The sequence below is a fragment of the Epargyreus clarus genome, unplaced genomic scaffold (assembly GCF_041222505.1).
Source record: "Epargyreus clarus isolate Ecla_fem2 unplaced genomic scaffold, WU_Ecla_fem_2.2 ptg000011l, whole genome shotgun sequence".
Taxonomy (NCBI): Eukaryota; Metazoa; Arthropoda; class Insecta; order Lepidoptera; family Hesperiidae; genus Epargyreus; species Epargyreus clarus.
The window spans coordinates 7640707-7664060 of NW_027332219.1; the positions used below are offsets into that span (position 1 = coordinate 7640707).

Genomic DNA, 23354 nt, shown 5'->3' on the forward strand with positions numbered 1-23354 from the left:
TAAAACTTGTAACATTTAATAGTCAAATTTATGGTGTCGATTTAAGATGGCGGTGTGCGCGTACCTTTCATAAATCATCTCTCAATATGTTTTCCCAAAAACGCCACGAGAAGCAAAACTTCAAAAAAATCGGAACATTTCAAAATGTTTTAATTATGTGTGACTTTTCTTCGTGGAAAACATTTCTTCGTCCACATCTGAACTCACTTGACCCCACCTGAACATGGCGGTTTAATCTCATAGGCTTCGCATAGATACGTACGACACACTGTTTTATCTCGACCTAAATGCTATCGTGGCATTGCGTTCACTTGTTTTGTTTTTGCTTTTAAAAATGCAGCACAGTCAAGTTAAACTTGGCCACTCGATCGAGGGGTCCGAGGTTCGAATCCCAGGCTCTCATTATTCATGATGACGCACGGTTTTTCAGTTATGCGCGTATTGTTATTAATTATCACTTGCTTTAACAGCGAAGGAAAATATCGTGAGAAGATCTCCATAGGTATGAGATCTCTAAAAAAATCTCAAAGGTATGGGAAGTCTACAAATACGAACCAGTGCGGGGGACTATGAACTATCGTTGTCATTCTGAGACCCGTGCCCAGCAGTCGTCAGTTACAATGAGGGGGACTGCAAGCTTGTTTGCTTCTTTAATCCTAAAAACATAACACCACATTATAATCTAAAAACAGAAATTATATTACGTCCATGATTGCAGAGACATGTGCTGCCACCTAGTGAAGGCGATAGGAAGTTCTTTTCTCCTTATGTTTATTAACCTTTCTTGATTGCGATAAAAAATCGAAATTGAAATTGAAAATCCCCTTTCACGTTGCTAAGGAGTCTCGATAGATTTGAAAATCTAAAATCACTAGACAATTAATATTTCGAATTGTTGATTGCGTTTGATTTAAAATTGTTTAGAAAATTCAACTAAGTTGAAAAAAAATCGCCCATGGGAGAAGTGCCTGACGGGGCATAGGCCTCTTGCGAAAAGGATTTTGACCTCACGCACGTACTAATTAAGATATTTTTTCTACTATGAAATTATTTTATGATAGTATCTAAGTAGCAATTATCTTAATCCTCCTAATTACTCACATACCTTCACACCATTGTGGTACGTTAATCTCATGTCGCTTCCTGTGATACCGGATTCATCTTAATAATGTTCGTAGTGTAAACATGGCAATGAGTAAGTGCCAGAGGGGTCACTTGTTAGACTTGGTGTTTTGTATGTACTAAACGTAGTTTTTTGGTTAAATGTGTGTTACTTTTTGAAGGCTTGACTATAAGGAATATTGTTTTTAACCGACTGCGGAGGGTAATGTTTTTCGAGCGCATGTATGCATATATGTCTTATTCTTTGGCACGTCATACAGCCCAAATAGCTTGACGGATTTTAACATATGAGGTGTCGTTGGATTAGTCTAAATTGTGGGAATGACATAGGCTTGGCTATACTTGTGAGTAGTCTTTTTCGCTTTTATAATAATTATCTATTAATTGCATTTTAATTGATTTTTTTAAATATTAATACGGTTTTTGGTAAGTACATATTACATTTGGTGCCTAAAACTAATCTAATGCATAACTTTATAATATTTTAAAATTTGTAAAGAATAAAAAATCTCCAAAAAACAATCATTCGGATAATATTATTTACGTTATATTGTAATATTAAAAAAAAACAAAATTTACGTAACACGTAACTGTTAAACACGTAACTGTATAACTAGATGTAAAAAACAAGCACAAATAAAATAATAAGTATTACTTTCACAAATCATGAAGTAAATTATCAGTGAGAGATTGTAGAAAAAGGGCAGTACTTTTGCAACCGATTCCATTTAATTCTAAACATTCAGGACATTATCGCTAATCACAGGCTCACAAACAGAAAACAATCCAATAATCCCGCGTAAACATTGAAAACCTCAACGTATTAATGTCAGATGGGCTGCGGTGGCCGGCGACTGCGCCGACCTTAATACTCGGAGCCGTTATGAAAAGTTAATCCATACGGAATCGCCGTGCGGATTCCATTAGCGAAATTTTAATTACTCTCCACGTTAATTACTGATCTGTATTTATAAGATTGTTATTTATTTTTATGGTTGTCGTCTGGAATTGGTGGCTTTCGCGTTGGTAAAATTATATTTAGTGTAGTTTTCCGTTTGCGAGTTTGTAACGGATTTTTCGGAGGACATTTGCAATTGAAAAAATTTTATCACGTGATTTACTCGTAAGTTTGAGGTTGTGAACGAGTCTTGCAGTATATATGATGTTACTCAACTCTATGTATAGAACAGGAGTTCTACCTAGAGCTGATTACTAGAGCCTTTCCTCAAGCTTAGTCTTCAGGAATAGCAATGGTTGCTTCACATGTAAGTACGCCGGACTTCTAATCTTCCACTAAAATGTAAGTAAAAATAGGTAGAATTAGATGTAAGAGTAGTAGGTACCTTCCCTGTCGAACTATATATTGATTGTTCGACCAATGACAATTACAATGATCTGTAAAAAAGACCCGCCGACGACCCGTGTGGCGGAGCGGTCACCATACCGCTAATGCGCAAAGGGTCCCGGGTTCGATCCTCGGCCAGACAGATATCTAAATGATGAATTTAGATTTCTATTCCTGGGTCTGGGTGTTTGTGTATTTGTCTATGTGTGTGTCTATGGCACCCACGACACAAGGAATCCTAGTATGGGGCTGTGAGTGTAAAAAGCGTTTAAAAGTTATGGTTAAATAAAAATGTTGTAAATACCATAGAATGATATGTTACTAGTTTCTTACAAAGTTACCAAGTAGACTTACTAGAGCGTAGCCATTAGAGATTATAGCGGCTTTGAAGAACACGTACCCGCCGATGTAGTTTCACGGATTAAGCGGCTTTACTTAATACCCGTATATCTTTAATACGATATAATCTTCTCATTAATAAGAAGTGAACCTTCTTATATGTCGAAGGTAATCTCTGAGACTATCTTATAAAAGGGGTAAAATACTTGTATATATAAAAATAGATGTAAGATTATCCATTTACACATTTTTATGTTTACAAGAAAGGAATATTATAGTTGTCTCTTCACTCTTTTACCCGAGGAGGGATGAGGGAGCGGTAAAGTTTTTCGAGAGTTTGTATGTATGTATGTATGTTTTTTTTTTTATACGTAACATATGAGGTGTCGTTGGATTTGTTAAAATTATGGGAGTGGCATAGGCATTTACTTTAAGAAGTCGGGTTTATGGTTTTATAATAATTATCTTCGAATATTCATTTTTAATTAATAAAAATGTCAATAAGTAAATGGCTCTCAACGTTTACATTACACCACTGTTAAATCAATCAATCAAAGTTATTATAGAATATTTTAAATGGAAAAGTTTGTATGCAATGCACTTTGTTTTAACTGGTCACTTTATATTGATTGCTTAAGTTGCTTAACTTATTTAACGAAGTGCTTACACTACGTCTATGAGTCTGATAGCAAGTTTAATACAATTAAATTCTTGCTTGAATATTTTTGTAGTAGCACTTACTTCATGTATTACCAAAATAAAAGGTAATCTAAACAGCCATTTATCTTCGTTATTTTCTTTTACTAAGTAACTGTCTTTACCGTTATAACTGCGTTGTAATTAACATTGAGATTACGTTATTAAGATCATATATTTTGTAAGACAATTCGCCGTTGCCTCTGAGAGGCAGCGACCGTGACATTACGTCAATGCCGCGTCTGCTCTACATAATCTATAACGAATTTATAAACACAACTCCGACGGCGTATAAACAAATCACAGTACGTCCCTCTCTAACGTGTAGCGCCGTCTCGTTCTCGCGCGATGTTTACGAATTTCCCGCGTTCGACAGACGTCAGTTGGCTGTCAGCCGTGCGCGCGCGCAGCCGTGTTGCGTGTTTCGATTTATTCGATTTTTAATTCTCGTGTGTTTATGTGATATTAATATTGTATTGTAATTGTGTGTGTATGTGCATCGAGTTGTAATACGAATTGTGTATGTGTGCAATAAATTGTGTTGGTGTTAAGTTTGTTCAAGTGGTCAATTGTTGAGGAAAATAAGGGATTTTGGTACAGAACGGTGTGTTGTAGCTTTTAATCGGTATAAAATTTGTAGGTGATACTCTTGGTCATAACAGATGCAACTATTTATACATATCCTTTGCTGGCTTATAGCAGATTCTATCGAAATTATTATATTATTAAAATATTACATCAATTTCCAGCCCGATTAATATACGAAGTGACTTAGTCAGGATTAAAACAGACCTTCAATACTCTATAGGTAGCACTCCTGTCCTACGTACAGGCAGTTGCACATATTCGGTTGTACTTTTAATAAAATTAATAATGAAGGTGGTAGAACCCTTAGTGGTTTGACCAGATGAACCACCGTTACACCCATTTATGGCTTTAGGGTTCGTACACAAAACTGCAAAAATCTGCGAGCTCCCTCGACGCATCGCAAGAACTTGCGAATTGATTCGCATCGCACAGTGGTTGTTGTTGTTGGTCACCCTGAGAGACGCTACGCCGCACGATATCGCATCGCAGCAATTCGCATCGCAATTTTCTGCGTTGCGAATTCGCATCGCGTCGCATCGCAGTTTTGTGTTCGAGCCCTTATAATAGCAGTGTTAAGCGTTTTTAAGAGCTAACCCTTCAGTGCTGTGGTCACAGAGTGAAGGGTGTGATACTAATTAGGGGCATTTGCTTAAATAAGTAATTACTACTTAGTACGTAAGAGGAGTAATAAGGCATATATGGGCGGTACCAGATTAGTGTCCTGAAGTTCAGATGCTTTGCCATCCCTGAGGACTAAGTTGGCACGTCTGGTATAAGTGTCACTCCATACCACACCCTCCAAACCAGAACGCAGCAGCGCTTAACACTGCTGTTATGAGGCAGAAATAGATGTGGTGGTAGAGTCGTTTTCACTTGCAATCAATTATAAAGGGTACTACCACCTTTATAATTTACTGCACGTGGAATCGCGTCAAATAACTAGTATAATACAGGAACTGAAACCAATCGAGAAAACATTAGAAGGTAAAAAATGTTTAAAAATAAAATCGGACAAAAAGTTTGTTGGACAACTTACTTTTATTACGCTCCAAATTGTTTATTGTTAGTCCAAAGTACAATGGGTACCGTTCGTCCATTCTGTCCACACTTTCTATATTATAACAATAATGGGGAAAATGGACTAGTTTTTAGTGGCGTTCACTTGTTGCCTTCTGTGTAGTTGTTATACGGCCGTTATTAATAAACGATCTGTCCGTTGTTTTGCTTACCAAAGATTTAATTTGACAATGTCAAGTATAAATCAATTGTCAAATTACGATCACAGGTGGGTACAAAATTATTAAGGGGGGATCCGTTATTAATAATCAATCTGTTTTCGAGATAAGCTGTCAGTCTTTAAAGCCAAAATTATTAGGGTCTTGAACCCGGTTAAATTTACAGCCTCACAAGCTAACAATACGTAACGAGAATGTTTCTTTTTCTTTTTTTTATATTATGTAACAAATGTCATAAATAACAAAATTACATCATATGCATACACATATATATATAATAAGATATTTATCAAATATATTTATTAATTATATCATATTAAACCGATATCCATTAATGTTAGTATTTAGTTGTTAGTTAGTAATGCACATTGTTAAAGTTTGCTGTACTTATCTATAATTAAGATCATGTATAACATATTTTATATCACGGCGTGCGTAAATTGACGTTTTACGCACGCTTCGCGTGCGCAAAACCCCCATTTCCGACCCCGTAATATAAAATTTTATACAACACGCGGACGAAAAATGTTTTTCTGACTCGTGTGATTGCAGTCCTCGCCTGCGGCTCGGCCTGCAAACTCACACTTGTCAGAAAAAAATTTTTCGTCCTCGTATTGTAATGTACTATTAAGGTTTAGTATTTAATCATAATCAAACATGTAATCTTGTTGATAAGTCTTAATAAATAAATAAATAAATATGTGTTCCACACATAGGTACGTAGGTACAAATTGTTTATTGTTAGTCCAAAGTACAATGGGCACCGTTCGTCCATTCTGTCCACACTTTCTATATTATAACAATAATGGGGAAAATGTACTAGTTTTTAGTGGCGTTCACTTGTTGCCTTCTGTGTATGTGTTATACGGCCGTTATTAATAAACGATCTGTCCGTTGTTTTGCTTACCAAAGATTGAATTTGACAATATCAATTATAAATCAATTGTCAAATTCGATCACAGTCAGAGTCGATCACAGGTGGGTACAAAATTAATAAGGGGGGATCCGTTATTAATAATCAATCAATCTATTGCAAAAAAACAAAGACATCGCGCATCGCTATAGCAAATTATAAGACTACATCTGCTCGCAACAACTTCAGAGCAGACTAGCAGTTTGGCGCGGACTATACCACATAATAATATGTATTCCACACATAAATACGTACAAATTGTTTATTGTTAGTCCAAAGTACAAGGGGTACCGTTCGTCCATTCTGTCCACACTTTCTATATTATAACAATAATGGGGAAAATGGACTAGTTTTTAGTGGCGTTCACTTGTTGCCTTCTGTGTAGTAGTTATATGGTATTAATAAACGATCTGTCCGTTGTTTTGCTTACCAAAGATTGAATTTGACAATGTCAAGTATAAATAAATTGTCTAATTACGATCACAGGTGGGTACAAAATTATTAAGGGGGGATCCGTTATTAATAATCAATCTGTCCATTGAAAAACAAAATCAATCTATAAAATAGCGCTATCTGACTGTCGCTTATAAGTATAAAATTCTACAAAAAATTAGATTAATTAGAGATTGGATTTGAAGGTGGTAGAACCCTTTGTGGTTCGACTCCGGCGGCACCACCGCCACACCTATTTCTACCTAATAACAGCAGTGTTAGGCGCTGCTGTGTTCCGGTTTGAAGGGTGTGGTAAGGGAGATAGACTTTTCCGAGGTGTTCCAACTTAGTCCTCAGGGGTAGCGGCGCATCTGTGGCCGACCTCAGGTAGGAATATCTAATCCTATCTGGGGTTGATTACAGATGTCCATGGGCGGCAGTAGCCACTTACCATCAGGTGGACTGCATGCTCGTCTGCTACTCTCATATTATAAAAAAAAAAAAAAAAAAACCTCTTTTAACATTATTTTAGGCTGCCTTTCTATCTATCGCCATATGCTTCCATCTTTATCGATCTTTCGTAAGCAAAACATTGGATAGATTGAATATTAATAACGAACCATCAACTGAAACAAGCATAGCTGACATAGCATAGCAAACAAAACGGTAGACACATAATTATGTGCATTCACTCCACACATATAAACACACGTACATTTATATTCTACGTGAGCACTAAAGTACGCACACATGCAAACACCGCATGTATGCAATTGAAAAGTTCCTCCAGGCGTAGCTGAAAACCTCGCATAAAGGAACCAGGTCTTGGAACTGGGACACCAAATCCTTTGAAAGGGCGCAACTGAAAATTGGATCGCTGTGTAGCTTTTAAAACTGGTAAGGATAAATGGGTACCCACCTACTCGTTTGCTATTTAGAGATTTTTAAAGACTTTTTTTATTCATGGCTGTATACGAGCGTTTTAATTGTTGTAGGTGTCATGAATATAAAGACAAATACTGTAACACCCAGACCCTGCATAGATGTAAATTCGTCTTTCAGATATTTGTTTGTCCGGGATCGAATTCGAAACTCTGCGCGTCAAACGGTATGTTGACCGTATAGCCACTGAGCGGTGAGTTCTTAGAGAAAAGAAAATTATTAAGATGTGTTAACCCCTTTTATTCAGAGAAGAGATCCGTGCCCAGCAGTGGGATATTAATGGGTTGATGACAAGTCTGAACTTAATTGATTAGGTTAAAATTGTCTTTCTAGAAAAAATCTGGGGGATGCAAATTTTAATCTTAGTAGGGCCACGTCCTAGGGACGATGGTTGTTACTCGACTGCGGAAGGTAATGTTTGTCGAGCGTATATATGTCATATTCTTTGCCATGCCCCTCAGCTCAAACGGCTTGACTTTCAGATAGTGTCGTTGATATCGTCTAAATTATGATAATTAAAATGTATGTTAGTATGAACAGAGTTGATAGCCTAGTTTTTAAGAAACGCGGCCTCTCGATCGAGGGGTCCGAGGTTCAAATCCCAGGCACGCACCTCTGATTTTCAAATTTATGTGCGTATATAGAAATTAATTATGTAAGTTTGTATGTCTCAAAAACTACTTATCCAATTTGGATGGAGTTTTAGTTATTTGAAAGCGTATTTCACAAGGAAGATTATAATACATAGGATCTCTTATGTAACAGAGAGACATTTTAACTATTTATAAACACATCGACGGTAGGGTCATAAACAGCGGTTATCGTAAAGTATGACCAAAACTCATTAAAAAGAAATTTCTCGCCTCAGTAATTAAGCTTTATCTCTAAAGTTATGTAAGAGACCAACAATAGAAGCAAGATGAGCTTTTACATTTAGTATTTTTCCATTTAACCACAGATTCTATTTTTTTTCTTTTTATAATATAAGAGTAGCAGACGAGCATGCAGTCCACCTGATGGTAAGTGGCTACTGCCGCCCATGGACATTTGTAATCAACCCCAGATAGGATTAGATATTCCTACCTGAGGTCGGTCACAGATGCGCCGCTACCCCTGAGGACTAAGCTGGAACGCCTCGGAAAAGTCTGTCTTCCTTACCACACCCTTCAAAACTTATTATTATGGGCTTAGGTTAGGTTGGGTTAGCTCAAGCGTTTAATTGCGAAGATTTTGATCTATGTTTTAATATTTTACATGAAGTTTGGTTGCAACACATTACCCACCTGTGGAGGGTAATGTTTTTAGATCGTATGTAGGTCTCATTCTTGGGTACGCTCTACAGCCTAAACGGCTTGATGTATTTTATAAATGAGGTGTCGTTGGATTCGTCTAAATTGTTGGGGTGACCCATAGATTAGTAAAGATACTTCGCCGCCTTGAAATTGAATGAAGCCACAAACGGCTTATTAGTAAGTTCTTTTTTTGAATTCTTGACAAATAAAAATATTTTTAGAGATAATTTACAAATAAATAACTAATACTGCGTAATTTACATAATAAATAAATAATTATTTCAAATATTTTAGGGACATTTTAGCACGGAGACGTGGCAATTTTTTTTACGCAACTATTTCAATTCTCAAAACTGGGTACATTTTCCTGTTAGGAGTGAGTAATCTTTACTAATCTATGGGGTGACCATATTCAAATTCAAATCTAATTTATTCAAAATTGATTCATACAGAACCCTTGAATTTTTATGATTTGGTAGATTGTGGTTTGTGATTTTTGATTTTTGGTTTTAGATTCATTTATAAATTATAGTTGCTAGAATTATACGAAAATTGGTCTCAGTTTCAATAGATTGTATGTTTGCATTGCAGGAAATATGAGGTTTGAAAACGATAATCGGTTTTTTACATAATCGGTTTTTTACATACGCTGTTGTATTAAATTTGACATGATTTTAGACTTAAATTATCGTGGAATTGGATAATTATGTAGCGGGTACTCACGATATGTAGATTTAATTTATTGCCGATATTACGACTGACTGACTGACGTGACAACGATATCGTAATATTGCAAATTTTATTTATAATAATTACAATAGAAATTTAAAAAACAATTTAACATTATTTAAAATAAAACTACTACAATTAACACTAAAATTTTATAAATAAAATAAATGAGCCAAATCGCTGCCCCGAGGAAGTGTAGAAAAAATTGTCAATTGTTACATTATACTTAACCATGAAATGAGTTTTTTTTTTAATTTAATTATTTTTAATACATATTACCAAACCGACCGACACCCTGCATTGTTAATGAAGAAAGGTTTCAAAGCTGTGTAAAGTGGACCAATTCGCTCTTGCCAGCGTGATGGACTATGACCTAAGCCTCCCTTTGAGAGGATATGGTCAAGTATGCCCAAAACCCTTCTCGTTTTGTATGTAGCAGTGTCCAGCATTGAACAGTAAAGGGTTAGCAGCCCTATTCAATATAATTCTTTTTAGTAAACGCCCTGCCATTGCCCTATAGGGCGTGGAACTGGGGCGCGTGCCAAGCAGCTGCATTACACAAATTGAGTTAGAGAACTCGTGCAATTTACTTTTTATGTGCGTTTTTAGCTATATAATTACATTAGGTGGCACGGTAGTGGTAGCGCCAAGTTAGGGGGGTTTTGGCGCTATGATAAGTGCGATTTTTGTCTGATGAAGGTGAAAAGTTATCCAATTGTAAGTTTTAGACCGTCTTCCAAGGTTTTTGGACGAATCTTAGAAATGAATTTGTATTATTATAATAATATTGAGTGGCTTACATTTGAGGCAATCATCTTTGTTTTCAAGAATGGGAACTGTGGTCGGCTTCAGATATAACCAGTTGATCAATAGTCACAGATGACCATATGAAACTTACAGATTCATTTCACAGACAGAACCACTTATTGGCAGGTTCACTGCTTGCTCGTTTGCTACTTCAATATTATCATAAAAAACCTCCTGGGGATAAAGTAGGCGAATAAGAGATTAAATCTAGGAAATGGGTAGCGACGTCTGCGACAGCTGTCAATCATGGTCACTGGCGTTCACTCTAAGGACTGAGAGGACCTTTTCAAGATGTAGAATCCTCTGTGGTTCAAATCCTGCGGCACCACCGACAACTTTTCTGCCGAGTAACAGCAGTGTAGCGCTGCTATGGTTTGAAGGGTGTGATAAGGGAGACATACCACTCCGAAGCGTTCCAAATTAGTCCTCCGGGGTATCGGTGCATCTGTAGCCGATCTCAGGTAGGAAACTAGCCTTATCTGGGGTTGATTACAGGTATTTATGGGCAGCAACAGTCACTTACCATCAGGTGGACTACATGCTCCTCTGTTGCTCCTATATTATAAAAAACATTCTAAGGGTAAACTATGGTTGATCTTTTTTAATACAGTAATGTTAGAGTCCCTGTAAAACATTAAAAAATACTTAGAAAACTCTGTATAATATTGGCAGACTTATTCCTATAAAAACTACTTAGAAATCTGTTTAGTTATTTCGTCCATGTTGAAGTTATCGGAGCGTAGCGTTTTCCCAACGGATCTCGTGACCGGAGTCTGTGCAGTTGATAAATAATAGCTAAGGCAACTAACTGGGTTTGTTTATCAATAATAGACATGGTTAACGTATAACAGATAGGTTAGTTAAAGATTGCTGAAGACAGTGGTATTGAACACAGTTGTTATTAGGCAGAAGGTGTGAAAAAGAGAATCAAAGAATGTGAAGTCTACCAATCCACACTTGGCCAGCGCGGTGGACCATGGCCTAATCCTTCTCATTCTGAGAGGAGACCCGTACCCAGCAGTGGGACAGTAATGGGTTGATGATGATGAGAAGGTGTGGCAAACGTGCCTCCAGTTTCGAACCACAACGGTATTTACCACCTTCACTTTAATTAAAGTATGTCAACTTATTCGTCAAAATAAATAGTGATAGCTACATAATAAGTATAGTATAATAATATCATACCATACTGATTGATAACAGCACCAATGTTTGTACAACACTGTTTAAATAGGTCACGACTGATAAGTATTCGACACATGTTATGCTAATATGAAAAGATCCTGTTATTATTTCCGTACGTACGTCATCGAACCATTACTGTCCCACTGCTGGGCACGCGTCTCCTCGCAGAATGAGAAGGATTGCGCCATGGTCCACCGCACTGGCCAAGCGAGTATTGGTAGACTTCACATACTTTACAGTTTTTTTTATAAATTGCAAAATGCAAGCTTGCAAGATGTGCCGGTTTTCCTGGGGATGTTTTTTTTGCCGTTAAAGCAATTAAAAGTGTATACCATGTGTGCTGTAAAGATGGCCTTCAACAGGTAAAGCCAAAAACGTCGAAAAATTGCGGTTTCTTGTAAAGCGACCCCCATTTATTTTGTAGATGTTTTATTTTTAGTATTTAGTATGTATGCATATTCTGTAAAAAAATTAAGTGTCTATCTTAAACGTTTCTAGAGATAGAGCCCTGAGACAGATGGACAGACAGGAGGCTTAGTGATAGGGTTCCGTTTTTATCTTTGGATACGGAACTCAACGACCCGTTAACTTACCTATTTATCTAAATATATATAACTCAAAGGTGACTGACTGACATAGCGATCTATCAACGCACAGCCCAAACCACTGGCATGCAGGTAGATGTTATGACGTAGGCATCCGCTATGAAAGGATTTTGATCAATTCTACCCCCAAGGGGATAAAATAGGGGATGAAAATATTACTTCGTAACGCGAGCGAAGCCGCGGGCAAAAGCTCGTTCACTCTATAAATTGACAAATCCTAATGCCTATTACGATTAACAATATTTAAACGTATATACAATATATAAATATTTGTATAAGCAGGTCGACTTATCAACAAATTCACGCCTAGGAGCCTTTTAATAGATACATTGAGTAGGAAATTGATTGATAACCCTTTGGTTTGTGTTATAATTTTATTTATTTTTCGTTCCGATAGCACTGTGTTGATGTTGGATGATTTTTTTATTGTATATGGTATAGTCCGTATATAACTGCTTGTTTGAATATAGAAATGAATCGCGTCGCCATAGCAAATTGTAAGACTACACCTGCTCGCAACAACTTCAGAACGGACTAGCAGTTTGGCGCGAACTATAAGTGACTACAGCTGCTCATTGTCATCTGTAAACAATCCCATGTAAGATCAATCTTAATTATGGTCGGTCACAGATGCGTTGCCTCTTGAGGACTAAGTCGGAACGCCTCGACTAACGCTGTTTGTCCACCAACCACAATACCGAGCCGATACCGATAATTAATGACGGCGCCGAAGTAGCGTACATACATTTGCTATAGCAGCTTGTCCACCGAACGTCCGTCACCCGAGCACCGTCATCCCATAGTAAATGTATGTGTACGCTAATTCGGTGCCGTGATTAATTATCGGTATCGGCTCGGTGACGGTGCAGTGGACAAACAGCGTAAGTATTCTACCACCATCGAATTATATATGACGCGATCATCTCAGTCCCTAGGAGTGGTGATCTGCGATCGACTTCATGTACAAAGTCCTGGGGGCCTACCACCATCTTTTAAAATCTATCATAGTTCAGGAAAGTTTTACTTCAATATTACATTAACATTATTTTGTTTCTTACCACGACCTCACACCATACTCATACCGATGACGAATTATTTTCAATGTATGATTAAAATAATATTGTTTTATGAAATGGTAGTAACCCCCCTGTTCTATATGGAATCGGGTACAAATCCACGGGTCCACTTACTTACAGATAGCATACACGTTTGCTAGTTCAATCTTTAACACATGGTTACAGTTGTCAAAGAAAACCTCTCAGGAGACGTAGGAACACTAGTGTGGATTATATAAGCCTCGCTTATATAAGGAAGCATCAATAGCTCATCTATTCGTTCAATCACTTTAATTGCTATCGATCAATGACGCGAATCGTCAATTGACTACTGTGGGTCAATGGAGACTTGTATTTGTTTTATAAAAGCGTTTTAATAATTTGCCATTTGTATGTAGGTATTGCAGTGATAGCCTAGTTGTTGAAACTCGGGATCTTGATCGTGGGGTCTGAGGTTCAAATCCTAGGCACGCGCCTCTGATTTTTCAAAGTTATGTGCGTATTGAAATTAATTGTCACTTGCCTAAACGGTGAAGGAAAACATTTTGAGGAAACCTGCATACCAGAGAAACCTTTAAAAAACCATTTTCAAAGGTACTCGTATGTGAAGTCTATCAAAACGCACTTGGCCAGCGCGGTGGACTATGGCCTAATCCTTCTCATTATGAGGAGACCCGTGCCCAGCAGTGGGACAGTAATGGGTTGATGATGATGTAAATACAGGTTCAATCTAGCAACTGAATTTATTTGCTTCCACCTTGATGACAGTACAATAAATAATATTATTGAGTTGATAATTATTATCACCATCATAATTAGGTCTTATAATTAATATATTGGATTCATCTCGATAAAGAGCTTTGGTTTTAGTACTTTTCATAATAAGTTTAGTACGTTTGTCTGTATTTTTTACATGTCTTAAATATGAAATTGAGTTATCAAACAAACATGCACTTAATAGTACTAATTTTGTTATATGTTTCCGTACTAAAAGGCTAAAAACGGAACCCTATTACAAAGCCTTCGCTTTCTGTCCATCTGTCACAGGGCCACAGTAAAAATATGGACATATTTCTACTGTGACAGGGCTCTATCTCCTGAACCGTAATAGATAAACACGTGATTTTTTTTACATAATATGTATAACGGTGGCCGCTATAACAACAAATACTTAGCGGTTCAAGGTTAATAAACCTTCGGTTAATTCACGATGGTTCGGCGCGCTCCTAAAATATATAATCGCACATTCTATTTTCCTTATGTAACTCGAATGTGGAATTGATGGTCACAAATTTGCATTTACCCATTAACGTTGTATTGGCAATAAATATTACTTGAAGGCTCTGGGTCATAATGGGTCTGGGGATAAGGTTGAAGGTTTTAGACGAAGGTTCTATAGTCTCGTTTTATAAGTATGAGCCCATACGTATAGATTGATTGTTTGCTTTTTATATGAGAGTAGCAGACGAGCATGCAGTCCATCTGATGGTAAGTGGCTACTGCCAATGGACATCTGCAATCAAACCCAAGAAAGATTAGATTAGCGTCGCTGAGGACTGCGCTGAGGAATGCCTCGGAAAAATGTGTTTCCCTTACACCCTTCAAACTAAAAAAAAGAAATTGTAAAACAACGAGCTTTTGCCCGCGGCTTCGCTCGCGTTACGAAGTATCATTTTCATCCCCTATTTTATCCCCTCGGGGATAGAATTGATCAAAATCCTTTCTTAGCGGATGCCTACGTCATAACATCTACCTGCATGCCAAATTTCAGCCCGATCCGTCTAGTGGTTTGGTCTGTGCGTTGATAGATCACTATGTCAGTCAGTCTTTGAGTTATATATATTTAGATAAACATATAAATTACATATTGCAATTCATGGTAGATATATCGGCATAAATACATCATTTCTTTAACATATTATATAGTTGATATACATGCAGTAGTACATTTATGAGGATTTATGAGGACATTTATGAGGAAAGGATTAATTTAGAACGAGGTAATTGATTCTGCAACCAACAGGTAATTGGTAAAACTCTGCAACTATACAGAATAAATAAGGAAATTTTTAATGTTATGTTGAATCGGAAATGGTATAAAATGTGTCTAGGTCGAGCTAGATTCGCGTGTGTTTTTGGAAGAGCCCCGATTTTGGTCTTATCTGAGGTTCTTCATTAGGTACATTGATCGATTCCATTGATCGGTTCGAGTATTTGATTTAGATATAGAATCTGTTCGTCGTCTATATACATATTTTTTATAATAAAGGATTAGCTGACGAGTATACAGTCCACCTGATGGTAAGTGGCTACTGCCGTTCATGGACATATGTAATCAACCCCAGATAGGATTAGATATTCCTACCTGAGGTTGGCTACACGTGCGCCGCTACCTCTGAGGACTAAGCTGGAATGCCTCGGAAAATATGTCTCCCTTACTTAATCTTGAACACAGCAGCGCTTAACACTGCTGTTATGAGGTAGAAATAGGTGTGGCGGTGGTGCCGCCGGAGTCGAACCACAAAGGGTTCTACCACCTTCATAATAACAGAAATTCTGCAGTCGGGCAAAAGACTAAGTTAAGTCATAATAATGGTAAATTCAAGTCAGTGACACTAAAGAGTAATCCCACTATGTTCAGAGAGTCAAAGGTCGTCTCTCGTATGATTTGTATCAAACGGTGTCGAGTGCTACTGGTAATGATGTAGTTTCATTGACCCATTTGCATTGATCATTCACCCTCTTGTGGAAAGGATGTCATACAGTTAATATTAATCTGGGATAGGATTATTACTGCATTACTGTAGACGAAGTGAATAGAAGTAATCTGGCTCGAAGGACCAATTTTCTTAATAGAAAATATTGCTATTGTTGTCTATGTAACCGTGATATTTTTGTTTGGAAAATGTTTGTGCATTTCTTGTTGTACTTGAAGCTGAGACTGAGTAATTGGCAAGATTAATTTCATCATTATCATCAACACATTACTGTCCCACTGCTGGCACGGGTCTCCTTTCAGAATGAGAAGGATTAGTCCATAGTCAACCGCGCTGGTGATGTGCATTTTTTTTATAATATAAGAGTAGCAGACGAGCATGCAGTCCACCTGATGGTAAGTGGCTACTGCCGCCCATGGACATCTGTAATCAACCCCAGATAGAATAAGATATTCCTACCTGAGGTCGGCCACAGATGCTCCGCTACCCTTGAGGACTAAGCTGGAACGCCTCGGAAAAGTCTGTCTCCCTTACCACACCCTTCAAACCGAATCACAGCAGCGCCTGACACTGCTGTTATTAGGTAGAAATAATATTTTAGTGTTACTGACTTTACTTTTATTTAGTCTTTTACTCGACTGTGGAAGTTAATGATTTCGAGAGTATGTATGTATGTTTATCTCATTCTTTAGCACGCCTTACAGACCAACGGCTTAACGGATTTTAACATTTGAAGTGTCGTCGCATTTATCTAAATTTCAGGAGTGAGAAAGACTATATTTTTGGGCCATTGGGTTTTTGTTTTTAAAATAACTGCTAGTTTAATCCACACTCATGAAATGCTCCTTTCATGTTGCACACACACGCGCACACACACTCGCGCGCGCACCCCCCCCCCCCACACACACACACACACAAACAAACACACAATATTAGGCAAGAATACATACTTATGTTATTAATAAATATTAAAGTAGCTAAATTAACTTAAAATAATCTGTAAATAATTGTACTGTATTTAATAATTTTATATTACTCTCGGAAGAGCGGAGTCTTCTAATACAGGCACTGTGTGCTTAAAAGGAGGCTCTAGCCACTTCCTAATGTAACACGCCTTATGTAAACAAAATATTTATTTAAATGTTTAAACATTGGATGTTACGTTTCAACAGTCTGTACCCACCTTTACACACGACACTCATCTGACATCACAATGATCTGTTATACGAGATGCTCCAAATACGTTCAGACTACAGATAGATTGTTTAATAACTCTCGACTAGATGATTGATTAATATGTTATGATAGCTGTATTTGGGACAATGAATATACTCGTATTAACTGTTTGATTAACGTTTTCTATCTATAGTATATGTTTTACCCCTTATACGCTTTTGTAGTACTAGCTTTTGCCCGCGACTTCGTACGCCTGCCATATCATAATATAATCATCATCAACCCATGACTGTCCCACTGCTAAGCACGGGTCTCCTATCAGAATGAGGGATTAGGCCATAGTCCACCGCGTTGGCCTAGTGCGTATTGGTAGACTTCACATACAATTTGAAATTTCTTTTTTTTATAAAAGTCTCAGATATGCAGGTTTCCTCACGATGTTTTCCTTCACCGTTTAGCAAGTGATAATTAACTTCTAATACGCACATAACTTTGGAAAATAAGAGGTGCGTGCCTGGGATTTGAACCTCGGACCCCTCGATCGAGAGGCCGAGTTTCTTAACCATTAGGCTATCACTGCATCATAATATAATGCAAACTATAAACCACTATTTTACCCCCATAAAGCTGTCTATGAACGGTGAAAAAGAATTTTCATTATTTGTAACGAGAAAGCCAAATATTACTGTCAAGGTAGAACCCTTAGTGGTTCGACTGCGTAGGCATAGCCGTCACACTTATTACTGTCTCATAACAGCAGTGTTAAGCGCTGCTGTGTTCTGGATTGAAGGGTGTGCTAAGGGAGATATACTTTTCCGAAGCGTTCCAGCTTAGTCCTCAGTGGTAGCGGCGCATCTGTGGCCAACCTCGGGCAGGATTCTAATCTTATCTGGGATTGATTACAGATGTCCATGGGCGGTAGTGGCCACTTACCATCAGATGGACTGCATGCTTGTTTGCTACTTCTATAATATACAAAAATATACCTATACTTGTGGGCATACAAATGATAACTTGGTTTGTTAAAGAGAATAATCCTAAATTGCCATTTTGTATTTATTTCTCACTCACCCGTTATAGAAAATGAGCGAGAGGTAGACATAAATATCGTATTGGATACAATCATTATAGAACCGAGTTACATATGAAATAACGTGTGAATGTTACGTGTAATTAAAATAGGTTCCCACGTATGAGGATCTTAATACCAGTCCGTCAGGTCGTTAGACTGTTGATGATGGATTTCTGTATCACTGTTAACTTGTAATGGAGGTGTTGAGGTGCCTCAGAAGTAGAAGAGTTGTAAAGTTAGGTTAAAAAGTATTTCGCAACAATCCGCTACTAATATGTATCATGGTATACTTTAAATCATGCAGTTGGTATGCACCATGTTCCTTCCCACATAAAATACGTGCACATATCCATATTTACGTGCACGTACCGTGCATAGGTATTCTCGGAGCGCTATGACATGGGGCTCTTCAAAAAAGGTGCAAAGAGGCTCTCCTTCAAAGCCAGCGATGCAATGGCGACTCCTCTGGTGTTGCAAATGTTCATAGGCGACGTTGATTAATTTCCATCAGGTAGCACGTCTGCTTTAGCATTAGGCTTAAATTATAAAAAAAAAACATACAAAATATAAATAATGTACACCACCATACATAATATCATCAACGCGTGTTTCCCTCCAAAATAAAGTAAATTGTATCTACGACGGTTAATAGCGATCTTTATAAAAACGCAAAGTAACTGATAATACTAATTATCAGAAGGGTTAGTTTTTTTGTATTTATCTACTCCAAATTATACTTCATATGACAATATTAAAAAGAATTATTTCACTTACGGAATAAAATGTTTGGTCGAAGGTCACAATTTGACAAATTGATGTATATGTATGTAATGTACGAGTCTTCAAACAAATATTACTTAATCAAGAATCGTGTTATTTATAAGAAATCTTCGCGTTTCTTTCAACTAAGTCTTAAAATAAAACAACAAACAACTATTAATTTTGCTCTTTCAAACGAACCTGTAACTGCCAAAAAACAATAAGAGATTAGGTTTCTAGCAATCCATTATACCGGCTGTTTCGCCCACGCGCCATTTTATTTGTATTTAAGTGGGTAGTTCCAATTTCAAAACCCCAAATCGAAAGTTACGTCAGGAGGTCATTCGAGCGTGGGCGCTCGAACGGAGCGGATGTCTCTGTATTAGGAGAAACGTAATTAGGAGTTTTATTTATTATAAATTGATTTTTAATAGTGTCAAGCTTTTATATAGGGATCATGGCGCCTCTAATGACTATTTGGTATAGATTTGAGTTTGTTTCTGTCATTTTAGTACAGTTTATTGACTTTAAACAATTTAGATTCGAAAATTATTAACTATAATTTTCTGTTATATGGAAAAGTTTATTGTGTTTCATCATTTTTATCTTTATGGGTTTATTTAAATATGAATAAGGTTTTATATGTTTCAAAGAGATTTATGATTATTTGAAATATGGTATTTGTTTGTTTATAAACTAACGGTCGTCGATCGATGGTAGAATTTAACCTCGCTCCTTACTTTTTACCAAACCAATCGATCTATACTATCGATGGACGATAGGATGAATCAGTAGACGTCTTCCTTTAAATACATTTTAAAATAACTCTACGATGGTTCAATCCGCGATCGATAGATCGTCGATTTATGTTTCAGTCAAAGCTCCATTCGATTGACGTCGGTTAAGTACATCGATCAATGATCGATTGATCGGATTAGGCATGTTATCAAAAATCAATTTGTTCAATGTTTGCGTACCACAATCGTCATTTGACAATTTCTTTATACTAGACATTGTCATATTGCGATCTTTGTTAGGTAAAACATAGGATAGATCGATTGTTAATAACGGGTGTTAGCCGTTAGCAAAAAATAATCAATTTCTAAACGAGTTTGATTTGTTTGATGTCTATTACATCTTGTATAGGCGAACTGGCGGCGGCTACATAGTTACCAAAATTGGAATTTTAGTATAAAAACTTGAAGGTTGCTTGCCCTTCAAAAGAACGTAATATCTCAGTTACTAATCCGTGTCTAATTGCCTACCGACCGATGTTGAAAATAGAATGGTTAGTTTGACGGTTAACGCTCTTTGTTAATATTCAATCTATCCGAATACCAAACTTCCGAATCCGAAATTGCTTACCAAACTTCGATCACTAATAAGAACAGTGATCGAAGTTACCAAAGATCGAATTTTGCCAATTTCTAGTATGAATAAAATGAAGTAAATGTTGAAAAGGATAGATTAATTATTAATAAACTATTTTCTATTTGATGGATTGCCTTAGGTAAAGCTAGTTGCAATATCGATTACCGAATCGATTATCGATTATCACAGTTTTCGTTTTAACTTGTATTACTATTTACAGGATTTATGCGTTATATTTTTTTTATAATATAAAAATAGCAAACGAGCATGCAGTCCACCTGGTGGTAAGTGTCCACTGCCGCCCATGAACATCCTTAATCATGGACGATTCGAGTCTTACCTGAGGTCGAACACGGATGTGTTGCTACTCCTCAGGAAAATTATAACGCCTCAGGGAAGTATGTCTCCCTTAACTTCCCTTCAAACCACAGCAGTACTTCACACTGATATTAATAGGCAGAAATAGGTGTGGCGGTGGTGTTGCCGGAGTCGAACCACAATGTAATGTACCACCTTCAAACCCAGTAAATATAAATTACCTGCACCTTATTTGTAATTTAACGAATATAATGTTAGGTAGTTAATTGTATCAGGTTTTTCATTGCAGCAATACATGCTATTAAGTTAGGATTGAAACTTCTTGCATCTGCACGCATCCTTTGTGGGAAGGAGGGTGGTACTAACTGCATGGTTTAAAATATATACCATCATACATATTGTTAGCGGATTGTTGTAAAGTACATAGTTTTAATTCTAACTGAATATAATGTTGAAATTATATGCAATACCCATAGATTAGTAAAGATACTTCGCGCCTTGAAATTGAATGAAGCCACAAACGGCTTATTAGTAAGTTCTTTTTTTGAATTCTTGACAAATAAAAACATTTTTAGAGAAAATTTACGAATAAATAACTAATACTGCGTAATTAACATAATAAATAAATAATTATTTCAAATATTTTAGGGACATTTTAGCACGGAGACCTGCCAAACTTTTTTACGCAACTATTTCAATTCTCAAAACTGGGTACCAGTTCTTGTTAGGAGTGAGTAATCTTTACTAATCTATGGCAATACCATAATAAATGTTCAAGTATAGGCATTGTAGCAAATACGAAACCCATAATCAGTCCATTAGTTTAGTCATCGGCCCCTCTGTCACAACATCCTGGCTTACACGATAAGTGCTATTAATAACTGGCGAGATTAGCCGAGAGGCTGTGTAGGTACTTGCGTGTCGTGGTTGTGTAATAAAGGGTTTGTTTACATAATTCTATTATACTCGTAAGTTATACTATCTGGGGTTGATTAGGCATGTCCATGGGCGACAGCAGCTACTTACCATCAGGTGGACTGCATGCTCGTCTGCTACTCCTATATAATGAAAAAGTTGTAGAGTTTCTTTCGACGCTTCTTCTCTATAACCAAACACCTTGTGAAGTGGTGGTAGATATATTGACGTTCAAAAGGAGTTCTTTAAATAATCTATTTTGAATAAAATATTTTTCATTTGATTTGATAATACTATTACTTTGAGTAATAGTGTAAAGGTGGTAGAACCCTCCGTGGTTCGACTCTAGGGGCACCACGGCCACACCTATTTCTACCCAATAACAGCAGTGTTAGGCGCTGCTGTGTTCCGGTTTGTAGGGTGTGGTAAGGGAAACATACTTTGCCGAGGCATTCCTAGCTCAGTCCTCAGGGGTAGCGGCGCATCTGCGAACGACCTCAATTAGGAATCTGATCTGGGGTTGATTATAGATGTCCATGAGCGGCAGGAGCCACTTTCCATGAGATGCACTGCGTGGTCGTATGCTACTTTTATATTATAAAAAAGAGTAAATTCAAATGACCTAGCAGTCCGCTTGATGGTAAGTCACTGCCGCCCATGGACATCTGTAACCTACTCCGTATGGAACAGATTCTACTTGAAGCTGATCAAAGACGCGTTGCTCATATGACAAAATGAAAATTTGGTCCGCCACCTTGGGTCGTACGCCATAATGGATTTACTATGACAATAAAAGAATAATGCTTTGTCATTAAAATAAAGCGTGTATGCAAAATTTCAGTTAGTTCGTATTAAAAATCCGTTGCAAAATTAAAATCTTATTTGCGAACTAAAAAGTTAGTAAAAAATTTTAAGTGTGTGTTAAAACATCTAAGTTGTTGCCATTTTAAAGATAAACTGTAATGATTGTATGTACCAGCAGTTTCTCGTTAAACCAATTACTACTGGCCCTCGTTAAGTTTTTCTTCTTTCTTAGACTCGGACCAAAAAGGAAGGATACATCCAGAACATTGCATTGAACAACTTGCAGTTTTATAAGACTGATAACCATGATAGGTTGTGTTGTGTATCTGAAGTTTTGTTACGTCGAATTTTATGTAATGAACGACACACGATTTTTTTTTTCTCCAAGCGTTTATAATCGTATAAAGTCTGATCTTTTCCTCAACTCATCCTAGATTATTTGGTCTGAAAGCAATCGGCACGGTTTGTTTTGTATGTGTGGTTTACATAAGATTACATAAATCGTGTGTTTATCCTAATCGGCAACTTACTTTAAAATTTAATTCACTTTTACAATCTGCACTATTAGCATTGTACCTGCGTAATTTATGTATGAAACACAAATCGGCTGAATTGGTACCATACAAAGTTTTGCTTGAGATGCTTAGTCTATCTTTTTTGGTCTGTGTTCTTGTATAATTTTCTCGCCACCGAAAGTGGATACGCGTGGCTACCTCCGATACATGGTTTCGCGCTGTTTGCTGTGCTCTGGACGGTGTGACGTAAGAATGTTTTATAGAAATATTTATATGTATGTGTGCATGAAGTTTTTTTTAAGATTTTAAGCATGCAGGTTTCCTTGCGAAGTTTTTCTTTCCTGTAATAATTTATGTCTAATTAATTTTGGAAAAACACTATTGAACGATCGAGTTCCAATCACTTACCTAGTGATTGGAAC

At 37.0% G+C, this 23354-nt stretch overlaps 1 protein-coding gene across 8 annotated transcripts in view; it reads left to right on the forward strand.

Moving 5' to 3' along the window:
* ena (ENAH actin regulator enabled) overlaps positions 1–23354 on the forward strand; it is a 92553-nt gene that overhangs the window by 32776 nt on the left and 36423 nt on the right. For 3 of the 8 annotated variants that reach the window (XM_073077905.1, XM_073077907.1, XM_073077908.1), the window contains exon 1: positions 3880–4022. The exons of 1 other annotated variant lie outside the window; for it this stretch is intronic. The gene's annotated coding sequence lies outside the window, so the exon portion shown is untranslated. Of the gene's footprint in view, positions 1–3877; positions 4128–23354 lie in introns of those variants that run through there. 4 more of the 8 variants (XM_073077902.1, XM_073077906.1, XM_073077903.1 and 1 more) reach the window with 3 other exon arrangements.